The sequence below is a fragment of the Zea mays genome, chromosome 4 (genome assembly GCF_902167145.1).
Source record: "Zea mays cultivar B73 chromosome 4, Zm-B73-REFERENCE-NAM-5.0, whole genome shotgun sequence".
Taxonomy (NCBI): Eukaryota; Viridiplantae; Streptophyta; class Magnoliopsida; order Poales; family Poaceae; genus Zea; species Zea mays.
In genome coordinates this window covers 192,662,048-192,675,049 of record NC_050099.1, presented here as the reverse complement: position 1 = coordinate 192,675,049, position 13,002 = coordinate 192,662,048, and positions in this window count along the sequence as shown.

Genomic DNA, 13,002 nt, shown 5'->3' with positions numbered 1-13,002 from the left:
TATCCAAAAACCTGCAATTAAGAGTAAACAAATAAGCACATATAAAAATATATATTTAAAAACAGGTGCGAAATAAAAAGTCATATAGCATTACGTTAAAAATAATCTTCATATGTGTCGGGGTTAGCCGGATCATAACTCTCATCATCACTATCAAACATCTCAATCTCAACACCATCGGAAGACGCAAGTTTGTCATTAATGTCATTGCCTTCAAGAATTACTAAGTCATTATCATTTTGCACCTCATCCTCCTCCTCATCAACAACCATTTCAATATTGATAGTCGCCTAGAGGGGGGGTGAATAGGGCGAAACTGAAATTTATAAATATAAACACAACTACAAGCCGGGTTAGCGTTAGAAATATAAACGAGTCCGCGAGAGAGGGCGCAAAACAAATCCCAAGCGAATAAGCAAGTGAGACACGGAGATTTGTTTTACCGAGGTTCGGTTCTTGCAAACCTACTCCCCGTTGAGGAGGCCACAAAGGCCGGGTCTCTTTCAACCCTTCCCTCTCTCAAACGGTCCCACGGACCGAGTGAGCTTCTCTTCTCTAATCAAAGCCGGGAACAAAACTTCCCCGCAAGGGCCACCACACAATTGGTGCCTCTTGCCTTGATTACAATGGAGTTGTGATCTCAAGAACAAGTGACAAAGAAAAGAAGCAATCCAAGCGCAAGAGCTCAAATGAACACGGCAAATCACTCTCTCTAGTCACTAGGGTTTTGTGTGGAATTGGAGAGGATTTGATCTCTTTGAATGTGTCTAGAATTGAATGCCTAGAGCTCTTGTAGTAGTTGAGAAGTGGAAAACTTGGATGCAATGAATGGTGGGGTGGTTGGGGTATTTATAGCCCCAACCACCAAAAGTGACCGTTGCTGGCAGCCTCTGTTCGATGGCGCACCGGACAGTCCGGTGCACACCGGACAGTCCGGTGCCTCTGCCACGTCACCATTGCCGTTGGATTCTGACCGTTGAAGCTTCTGACTTGTGGGCCTGCCGAGGTGTCCGGTGCACACCGGACATGCACTGTTTGATGTCCGGTGCACCGGTATGGGCAGCCCTGACGTCTGCGCGCGCTGCGCGCGCATTTAATGCTGCGCAGGGAGCCGTTGGCGCCGCAGAGAGCCGTTGCTCCGCTGGCACACCGGACAGTCCGGTGCACACCGGACAGTCCGGTGAATTATAGCGGAGCGGCTGTCGTGAAAACCCGAGGATGACGAGTTCCGGAGGCCGCGGTTCGTTGGCGCACCGGACATGTCCGGTGCACACCGGACAGTCCGGTGAATTATAGCGCGCCGGCCTCCGCGAATTCCCGAGGGCGAAGGGTTGAAGTCGAAGTCCTCTGGCGAAGGGTAGAAAACGAAGTCTACGGGCGCACCGGACACTGTCCGGTGCACACCGGACAGTCCGGTGCCTCCAGCCAGAGGTGCCCTCGGTTGCCTTATTGCTCCTTTGTTGAATCCAACACTTGGTCTTTTTATTGGCTAGATGTGAACCTTTTGCACCTGTATAACTTATACACTAGAGCAAACTAGTCAGTCCAATATTTGTGTTGGGCAATTCAACCACCAAAATTATTTAGGAACTAGGTGTAAGCCTAATTCCCTTTCAATCTCCCCCTTTTTGGTGATTGATGCCAACACAAACCAAAGCAAATATAGAAGTGCATAATTGAACTAGTTTACATAATGTAAGTGCAAAGGTTACTTGGAATTGAGCCAATATAACTACTTACAAGATATGCAAGGAATGTTTCTTTCTTATATAACATTTTGGACCACGTTTGCACCACATGTTTTGTTTTTGCAAATTCTTTTTGTAAATCCATTTCAAAGATCTTTTGCAAATAGTCAAAGGTACATGAATAAGAGTTTGCAAAGCATTTTCAAGATTTGAAATTGTCTCCCCCTATTTCAAATGCTTTTCCTTTGACTAAACAAAACTCCCCCTAAAAGAGATCCACCTCTTAGTGTTCAAGAGGGTTTTGATATACCATTTTTGAAATACTACTTTCTCCCCCTTTTGAACACAATAGGATACCAAATGATAAAGACTTTTGGAAAGCACTAAGTTTTTGAATTTGGTGGTGGTGGTGCGGTCCTTTTGCTTTGGGCTCATTTCTCCCCCTTTTTGGCATGAATCGCCAAAAACGGAATCATTAGAGCCCTCGAAGTAAGTTCCTCCCCTTTGGTCATAAGTAAATGAGTTAAGATTATACCAAAGACGAGGTCCGGTCCTTTTGCTTTTGAGCTTTTACTCTCTCCCCCAAGGATAGAGTCCTTTTTTTTTGATGCTCATTTCTCCCAAGGAATAGAGAGTTGCTCGGAGTGATGGCGAAGCATGAGTTACGGAGTGGAAGCCTTTGTCTTCGCCGAAGACTCCAATTCCCTTTCAATATACCTATGACTTGGTTTGAAATAGACTTGAAAACACATTAGTCATAGCATATAGAAGAGATATGATCAAAGGTATTCAAATGAGCTATGTGTGCAAGCTTAGCAAAAGAAATTTCTAGAATCAAGAATATTGAGCTCATGCCTAAGTCTGGTAAAAGATTGTTCATCAAGTGGCTTGGTAAAGATATCGGCTAATTGATCTTTAGTATTAATGTAAGAAATCTCGATATCCCCCTTTTGTTGGTGATCCCTAAGAAAATGATACCGAATGGCTATGTGCTTAGTGCGGCTATGCTCGACGGGATTGTCGGCCATTTTGATTGCACTCTCATTATCACATAGCAAAGGGACTTTGGTTAATTTGTAACCGTAGTCCCGCAGGGTTTGCCTCATCCAAAGCAATTGCGCGCAACAGTGACCTGCGGCAATATACTCAGCTTCGGCGGTGGAAAGAGCGACCGAATTTTGCTTCTTTGAAGCCCATGACACCAAGGATCTTCCCAAGAACTGGCAAGTCCCCGATGTGCTCTTCCTATTGATCTTACACCCCGCCCAATCGGCATCAGAATAACCAATCAAATCAAAAGTGGATCCCCGAGGGTACCAAAGCCCAAACTTAGGAGTATAAGCCAAATATCTCAAGATTCGTTTTACGTCCGTAAGGTGTGATTCCTTAGGGTCGGCTTGAAATCTTGCACACATGCAAACGGAAAGCATAATGTCCGGTCGAGATGCACATAAATAAAGCAATGAACCAATCATCGACCGGTATACCTTTTGATCCACGGACTTACCTCCCGTGTCGAGGTCGAGATGCCCATTTGTTCCCATGGGTGTCTTGATGGGCTTGGCATCCTTCATCCCAAACTTAGCAAGAATGTCTTGAGTGTACTTCGTTTGGCTAATGAAGGTGCCCTCTTGGAGTTGCTTGACTTGGAATCCTAGAAAATATTTCAACTCCCCCATCATCGACATCTCGAATTTCTGTGTCATGATCCTACTAAACTCTTCACATGTAGACTCGTTAGTAGACCCAAATATAATATCATCAACATAAATTTGGCATACAAACAAGTCATTTTCAAGAGTTTTAGTAAAGAGTGTAGGATCAGCCTTGCCGACTTTGAAGCCATTAGCAATAAGGAAATCTCTAAGGCATTCATACCATGCTCTTGGGGCTTGCTTGAGCCCATAAAGCGCCTTAGAGAGCCTATAGACATGATTAGGATACTCACTGTCTTCAAAGCCGGGAGGTTGCTCAACATAGACCTCTTCCTTGATCGGTCCATTTAGGAAGGCACTTTTCACGTCCATTTGATAGAGCTTAAAGCCATGGTAAGTAGCATAGGCCAATAATATGCGAATTGACTCAAGCCTAGCTACGGGTGCATAGGTTTCACCGAAATCCAAACCTTCGACTTGTGAATACCCTTTGGCTACGAGTCGAGCTTTGTTCCTTGTCACCACACCATGCTCATCTTGCTTGTTGCGGAAGACCCATTTGGTTCCTACAACATTTTGGTTAGGACGTGGAACTAAATGCCAGACCTCATTCCTCGTGAAATTGTTGAGCTCCTCTTGCATCGCCACCACCCAATCCGAATCTTGGAGAGCTTCCTCTACCCTGTGTGGCTCAATAGAGGAAACAAAAGAGTAATGTTCACAAAAATGAGCAACCCGAGATCGAGTAGTTACCCCCTTATGAATGTCGCCGAGGATGGTGTCGACGGGGTGATCTCGTTGGATTGCTTGGTGGACTCTTGGGTGTGGCGGTCTTGGTTCTTCCTCATCCTCCTTTTCTTGATCATTTGTATCTCCCCCTTGATCATTGCTATCATCTTGAGGTGGCTCGTCTTCTTGATTTTGCTCTTCATCATTTTGAGCCTCATCCTCATTTTGAGTTGGTGGAGATGCTTGCATGGAGGAGGATGGTTGATCTTGTGTACTTGGAGGCTCTTCGGATTCCTTAGGACACACATCCCCGATGGACATGTTCCTTAGCGCGATGCATGGAGCCTGTTCTTCACCTATCTCATCAAGATCAACTTGCTCTACTTGAGAGCCGTTAGTTTCATCAAACACAACGTCACAAGAGACTTCAACTAGTCCAGTGGACTTGTTAAAGACCCTATATGCCCTTGTGTTTGAGTCATAACCAAGTAAAAAGCCTTCTACAGTTTTAGGAGCAAATTTAGATTTTCTACCTCTTTTAATAAGAATGAAGCATTTGCTACCAAAAACTCTAAAATATGAAATGTTGGGCTTTTTACCGGTTAGGAGTTCATATGATGTCTTCTTGAGGATTCGGTGAAGATATAACCGGTTGATGGCGTAGCAGGCGGTGTTGACCGCTTCGGCCCAAAACCGGTCCGGTGTCTTGTACTCATCAAGCATGGTTCTTGCCATGTCCAATAGAGTTCGATTCTTCCTCTCCACTACACCATTTTGTTGTGGCGTGTAGGGAGAGGAGAACTCATGCTTGATGCCCTCCTCCTCAAGGAAGCCTTCAATTTGAGAGTTCTTGAACTCCGTCCCGTTGTCGCTTCTTATTTTCTTGATCCTTAAGCCGAACTCATTTTGAGCTCGTCTCAAGAATCCCTTTAAGGTCTCTTGGGTTTGAGATTTTTCCTGTAAAAAGAATACCCAAGTGAAGCGAGAATAATCATCCACAATAACAAGACAATACTTACTCCCGCCGATGCTTATGTAAGCAATCGGGCCGAATAGATCCATGTGGAGTAGCTCAAGCGGCCTGTCGGTCGTCATGATGTTCTTGTGTGGGTGATGGACTCCAACTTGCTTCCCCGCCTGGCATGCGCTACAAATCCTGTCTTTCTCAAAATGAACATTTGTTAATCCTAAAATGTGCTCTCCCTTTAGAAGCTTGTGAAGATTCTTCATCCCAACATGGGCTAGTCGGCGATGCCAGAGCCAACCCATGTTAGTCTTAGCAATTAAGCATGTGTTGAGTTCAGCTCTATTAAAATCCACTAAGTATAGCTGACCCTCTAACAGACCCTTAAATGCTATTGAATCATCACTTCTTCTAAAGACAGTGACACCTATATCAGTAAAAAGACAGTTGTAGCCCATTTGACATAATTGGGAAACAGAAAGCAAGTTGTAATCTAATGAATCAACAAGAAAAACATTGGAAATGGAATGGTCAGGTGAAATAGCAATTTTACCCAAACCTTTGACCAACCCTTGATTTCCATCCCCGAATGTGATAGCTCGTTGGGGATCTTTGTTTTTCTCATATGAGGAGAACATCCTTTTCTCCCCGGTCATGTGGTTTGTGCACCCGCTGTCGAGTATCCAACTTGAGCCCCCGGATGCATAAACCTACAAAACAAATTTAGTTCTTGACTTTAGGTACCCAAACTGTTTTGGGTCCTTTGGCATTAGATACAAGAACTTTGGGTACCCAAACACAAGTCTTGGAATCCTTGTGTTTGCCCCCAACAAATTTGGCAACTACTTTGCCGGATTTGCTAGTAAGCACATAAGATGCATCAAAAGTTTTAAATGAAATGGCATGATCATTTGATGCATTAGGAATTTTCTTCTTAGGCAACTTAGCATGGGTTGGTTGCCTAGAGCTAGATGTCTCACCCTTATACATATAAGCATGATTAGGGCCAGAGTGAGACTTCCTAGAATGAATCTTTCTAATTTTGCTCTCAGGATAGCCGGCAGGGTACAAAATGTAACCCTCGTTATCCTGAGGCATGGGAGCCTTGCCCTTAACAAAGTTAGATAAGTTCTTTGGAGGAGCATTAAGTTTGACATTGTCTCCCCTTTGGAAGCCAATGCCATCCTTAATGCCAGGGCGTCTCCCATTATAAAGCATGCTACGAGCAAATTTAAATTTCTCATTTTCTAGATTGTGCTCGGCAATTTTAGCATCTAATTTTGCTATATGATCATTTTGTTGTTTAATTAAAGCCATATGATCAAGAATAGCATTAACATCAATATCTCTACATCTAGTGCAAATAGAAACATGCTCAAGATTAGATGTAGAGGGTTTGCAAGATTTAAGTTCTACAACCTTAGCATGCAACATTTCATTCTTAGTTCTAAGGTCGGAAATAGTAGCATTGCAAACATTAAAATCTTTAGCCTTAGCAATTAAATTTTCATTCTCTAATCTAAGGCTAGCAAGAGATGCATTCAATTCATCAATCTTAGCAAGCAAGTCAATGTTATCATCTCTAAGATTGGGAATTGAAACATTACAAACATGTGAATCAACCTTAGCATTTAAAATAGCATTTTCATTTCTAAGGTTGTTAATCATCTCACGGCAAGTGCTTAGCTCACTAGACAATTTTTCACATTTTTCTACTTCTAGAGCATAAGCCTTTTTAACCTTAACATGTTTCTTGTTTTCTTTAATTAGACAATCCTCTTGGGAGTCCAAAAGGTCATCCTTTTCATGAATAGCACTAACTAATTCATTTAACTTTTCTTTTTGAGCTATGTTAAGGTTGGCAAAAAGGGAACGCAAATTATCCTCCTCATCACTAGCATTATCATCACTAGAAGATTCATATTTAGTGGAGGAGTTGGATTTAACCTTCTTCTTTTTGCCGTCCTTTGCCATGAGGCACTTGTGGCCGACGTTGGGGAAGAGGAGTCCCTTGGTGACGGCGATGTTGGCGGCGTCCTCGTCGTCGGAGGAGTCGCTTGAGCTTTCGTCGGAATCCCATTCCCGACAAACATGGGCATCGCCGCCCTTCTTCTTGTAGTACCTTTTCTTCTCCTTTCTTCTCCCCTTCTTGTCGTCGCCTCGGTCACTGTCACTAGATATAGGACATTTAGCAATAAAATGACCGGGCTTACCACACTTGTAGCAAACCTTCTTGGAGCGGGACTTGTAGTCCTTCCCCCTCCTTTGCTTGAGGATTTGGCGGAAGCTCTTGATGACGAGCGCCATTTCCTCATTGTCGAGCTTGGAGGCGTCTATTGGTTGTCTACTTGGTGTAGACTCCTCCTTCTTCTCCTCCGTTGCCTTGAATGCAACGGGTTGGGCTTCAGATGGGTCGCCAAGCTCGTTGATTTTCCTCGAGCCTTCTATCATGCACTCAAAACTTACAAAATGCCCGATAACTTCCTCGGGGGTCATTTTAGTATATCTAGGATTACCACGAATCAATTGAACTTGAGTGGGATTAAGAAAAATGAGAGATCTTAAAATAACATTTACCACTTCGTGGTCATCCCACTTCTTGCTCCCGAGGTTGCGCACTTGGTTCACCAAAGTCTTGAGCTGGTTGTACATGTGTTGTGGCTCCTCCCCTTTTTGAAGCCGGAACCGACCGAGCTCCCCCTCGATCGTTTCCCGCTTGGTGATCTTGGTGAGCTCATCTCCCTCGTGCGCAGTTTTGAGCACATCCCAAATCTCCTTTGCATTTTTCAACCCTTGCACTTTGTTGTATTCTTCCTTGCTTAGAGAGGCAAGGAGTATGGTTGTGGCTTGAGAGTTGAAGTGCTCGATTTGGGCCACCTCATCCTCATCATAGTTTTCATCCCCTACGGATGGTACCTGCGCACCAAACTCAACAACATCCCATATGCTTTTGTGGAGCGAGATTAGATGAAATCGCATTAAATCGCTCCACCTAGCGTAATCTTCACCATCAAAAGTTGGTGGTTTGCCTAGTGGGACGGAAAGTAAAGGTGTATGTTTGGAAATGCGAGGGTAGCGTAGAGGGATCTTACTATACTTCTTGCGCTCTTGGCGCTTAGAAGTGACGGAGGGCGCATCGGAGTCGGAGGTCGATGTTGATGAAGTGTCGGTCTCGTAGTAGACCACCTTCCTCATCCTCTTGTGCTTGTCGCCTTTCCGATGCGGCTTGTGGGAAGAAGATTTTTCCTTCTTCTCTTTGTGGTGAGAAGAAGATTTCTTCTCCTTCCCTTTGTTGGAGGAGCTCTTCTTCTTCTCCCTCCTTTTGGTGCGGGACTCTTCCGATGAAGTGCTCCCGTAGCTTGTAGTGGGCTTTTCGCCGGTCTCCATCTCCTTCTTGGCGTGATCTCCCGACATCACTTCGAGCGGTTAGGCTCTAATGAAGCACCGGGCTCTGATACCAATTGATAGTCGCCTAGAGGGGGGGTGAATAGGGCGAAACTGAAATTTATAAATATAAACACAACTACAAGCCGGGTTAGCGTTAGAAATATAAACGAGTCCGCGAGAGAGGGCGCAAAACAAATCCCAAGCGAATAAGCAAGTGAGACACGGAGATTTGTTTTACCGAGGTTCGGTTCTTGCAAACCTACTCCCCGTTGAGGAGGCCACAAAGGCCGGGTCTCTTTCAACCCTTCCCTCTCTCAAACGGTCCCACGGACCGAGTGAGCTTCTCTTCTCTAATCAAAGCCGGGAACAAAACTTCCCCGCAAGGGCCACCACACAATTGGTGCCTCTTGCCTTGATTACAATGGAGTTGTGATCTCAAGAACAAGTGACAAAGAAAAGAAGCAATCCAAGCGCAAGAGCTCAAATGAACACGGCAAATCACTCTCTCTAGTCACTAGGGTTTTGTGTGGAATTGGAGAGGATTTGATCTCTTTGAATGTGTCTAGAATTGAATGCCTAGAGCTCTTGTAGTAGTTGAGAAGTGGAAAACTTGGATGCAATGAATGGTGGGGTGGTTGGGGTATTTATAGCCCCAACCACCAAAAGTGACCGTTGCTGGCAGCCTCTGTTCGATGGCGCACCGGACAGTCCGGTGCCTCTGCCACGTCACCATTGCCGTTGGATTCTGACCGTTGAAGCTTCTGACTTGTGGGCCTGCCGAGGTGTCCGGTGCACACCGGACATGCACTGTTTGATGTCCGGTGCACCGGTATGGGCAGCCCTGACGTCTGCGCGCGCTGCGCGCGCATTTAATGCTGCGCAGGGAGCCGTTGGCGCCGCAGAGAGCCGTTGCTCCGCTGGCACACCGGACAGTCCGGTGCACACCGGACAGTCCGGTGAATTATAGCGGAGCGGCTGTCGTGAAAACCCGAGGATGACGAGTTCCGGAGGCCGCGGTTCGTTGGCGCACCGGACATGTCCGGTGCACACCGGACAGTCCGGTGAATTATAGCGCGCCGGCCTCCGCGAATTCCCGAGGGCGAAGGGTTGAAGTCGAAGTCCTCTGGCGAAGGGTAGAAAACGAAGTCTACGGGCGCACCGGACACTGTCCGGTGCACACCGGACAGTCCGGTGCCTCCAGCCAGAGGTGCCCTCGGTTGCCTTATTGCTCCTTTGTTGAATCCAACACTTGGTCTTTTTATTGGCTAGATGTGAACCTTTTGCACCTGTATAACTTATACACTAGAGCAAACTAGTCAGTCCAATATTTGTGTTGGGCAATTCAACCACCAAAATTATTTAGGAACTAGGTGTAAGCCTAATTCCCTTTCAATTATCTACGTCCATTCTGATAGCTTCGGTTAAGTCTATCTCAAATCGCCCTTCTAGCCCATCTTCTTGGAAGAACTCTCCATCATATGTGTCCGGGTCTAAGTTATAATCTTCATCGTTAGGAACAGGTAACCTCCCGTGCGGCGATACCTTATACACAACATTCCAACCCTTAAGATGTTCTTTTGTTTGGCACACATATGGGAGATAATACACTTGTGTGGCCTGTTGGGCCACGATATAGACATCGTCTCCTGGTAAGGTGGAATCTTGTTGAATTTCGACTATCACAAGATTAGAATGTGTCCGTCTCGTCACTTGAGGGTCAAACCAATTACATTTGAATATCACTGGAGTAAGAGGTTTGGAACCATAAAAAATGAGCTCATATATTTCTTCGATTCGTCCAAAATAATCGACGTCGTCAAGGTCGGGTGTAAAGACTCCAGAACATGTTGTTTTTCGATTGGGCCGACTTTTGTCGTAGTTTGTTGTGCGAAAACGGTATCCATTGACGTCATACCCAGAATATTTCTTGACCCTATAAGCAAAGTCGTTGGCTACTTGTCTCAACTCGGCACTCATAGACGGATCTCTTTGGCCCTGCAAGTATTCGCAAGTTAACCAGGAAATAGACACTAAATTGAGTTCATAGACGGATCTCTTTGACAAACTAAGCACGTACCTTATGTTTGAACCAGGAAATGAAATCGAGCAACCCATTTCTCGCACCCTTTCTAAGAAGAGTGTCATATTCCTGTGGAGTGGGGTCACTTGATCGACGCCAGAATTCATGAAGAAATTGTTCCATGTATGGCGTCACCTCTTCAAGGTTGGTCAATACATATAGCATGATATGCCGCCACTCTTCATGTGTCAGGGTCTTGGTGGTCGAGCCACTTGCGCTTCCGAGTTGGCCTCGAAATATGCTAAGGTTCGATTCATTGTCTCCATCATTGTAACGAGGGGGTGGATTATGCATGCTCGGCAGTTTGTCACCATAATAAGTTGTTGTGAAGTGTTGGGGGTCTGCTTCATTGCCGAAGGTCCCATAAGAAGAAACACCTTCGGGAGATTGACACAAAGCCGAAGCTATCAATCAGAAGGCTTCGGAGTACATTTCCAAAGGCACCGACTTAAAGATAAAATGACTAATCGGCCCATGATAATTTGTATTATGATTGTAGACCTTTTGTAAAGGGCATGAATGTAATTCCCCACAGGCTGCGTCCTGTGCCTATAAATAGGTAAACAGTACCCCTGTATTGTTCACGCTATCCTGTAATCGCTCACGTGCAACACTTGGATTTTTGCCTTCTGTCAAGCCGAAGGTACAGATGTAATTAAATTTCATATTTAAATATTCAAGTTGATATAATGATAACATATGAATTATATTATGTGTTTGTTCGTATTATCTTTCATGTTTCATATGTTTCATCTTTCATTATTTTATAACCGTGATGATGAAGGTACGTCCTTCATGACCTTCGTCCGAAGATCGTTATATCCTAAGGGAAATAATGCTTCAAAGGACTAAGGACTTTAACATTTAACACTTTGTGTTGCCTTGTTCTTGATTCGAAGCATTTGAGAACAAGTCCCCAACATTGGCGCCCACCTCCGGTGAACTCACTTCCACTATTGAGCTGATGGCTTCGTCCAACATCCAAGCTGAAGCTGCTTCGGCTACGAAGCTGGTGCTCCCAATAACAGGCGGTTCATGCTCAGAACCAGCCAACAAGAAGCAGAAGAAGGAGGCTCAGAGAAGGGTGCAACATGTTGGGGTGCAGGGACCCTTCATCAAGTCAAAATGGTCCCACATCCCAATTACCTTCTCCCAGGAGGACCTTCAGCTCAAGGATTATCCTCATAATGATGATATGGTCATATCTTGTGTCATCAAAGGATTTCTGGTCCACAATGTTTTGGTTGATACAGACAGTGTAGCCGACATCATATTTGCTAAAGCCTTCAGACAGATGCAAGAGCCAGAGGACAAGATTCATGATGCAACACACCCTCTTTATGGCTTCGGAGGAAGGCAAATTGTAGCACTTGGCAAAATCACAATGCCAGTGACCTTTGGATTTGTCCACAACACAAGGACTGAACAGGTTGTGTTTGATATTGTTGACATGGAATACCCCTACAATGCAATCATTGGTCGTGGGACACTCAACGCTTTCGAAGCAATACTTCATCCAGCATATCTATGCATGAAGATACCTTCGGAACAAGGACCCATTGATGTTCATGGCAGTCAGGAAGCTGCTAGAAAAGCTGAAGGAAACTGGACAGATTCAAAGGCAATCCACAACATAGATGGAAATGAAGCTTGTGAACAGTACAAGTACAGAAGAGAGAAGGCTGCCTCGGCTGATCAGCCAAAGCCTATGCTTCTATGTAAAGATATAGCAGATCAGAAGGTTTTGCTGGGTTCTCAGTTATCTGAAGAGCAAGAGAAAACCTTGATAAGGTTTTTATTCAACAACAAGGATGTGTTTGCTTGGTCAGCTAATGATCTTTGCGGTGTCAATAGAAATGTCATTGAACATTCACTCAATGTGGATCCATCTTTCAGGCCAAGAAAACAAAGGCTTCGGAAAATGTCCGATGACAAAGCTGAAGGTGCTCGAAACGAAGTGAAGAGACTTCTTAGTGATGGTGTTATCAGAGAGGTCAAATACCCAGAGTGGCTAGCTAACACTGTTATGGTGAAGAAGGCAAATGGTAAATGGAGAATGTGCATCGATTTTACAGATCTTAACAAGGCTTGTCAAAAGGATGAGTTCCCATTGCCAAGAATAGATTCTCTAGTAGATGCAGCAGCTTCATCAGAGCTTATGAGTTTACTAGATTGCTACTCAGGCTACCACCAAATCTAGATGAAGAAGGAAGATGAGCCGAAGACCAGCTTCATAACCCCCAGTGGTACATATTGTTATCTTTGGATGCCTGAGGGGCTCAAGAATGGTGGAGGAAGCTTCAGCAGAATGACAGCCAAGGTCCTTCATTCTCAAATAGGAAGAAATGTGCTAACAAATGTTGATGACATCATAGTAAAAAGCACGAAGCAAGAAAATCATATCACTGATCTGCAGGAAACATTTGCTAATTTCAGGCAAGCTGGCCTGAAATTAAATCCTGAAAAATGTGTCTTTGGAGTAAAGAAGGGTAAGTTCCT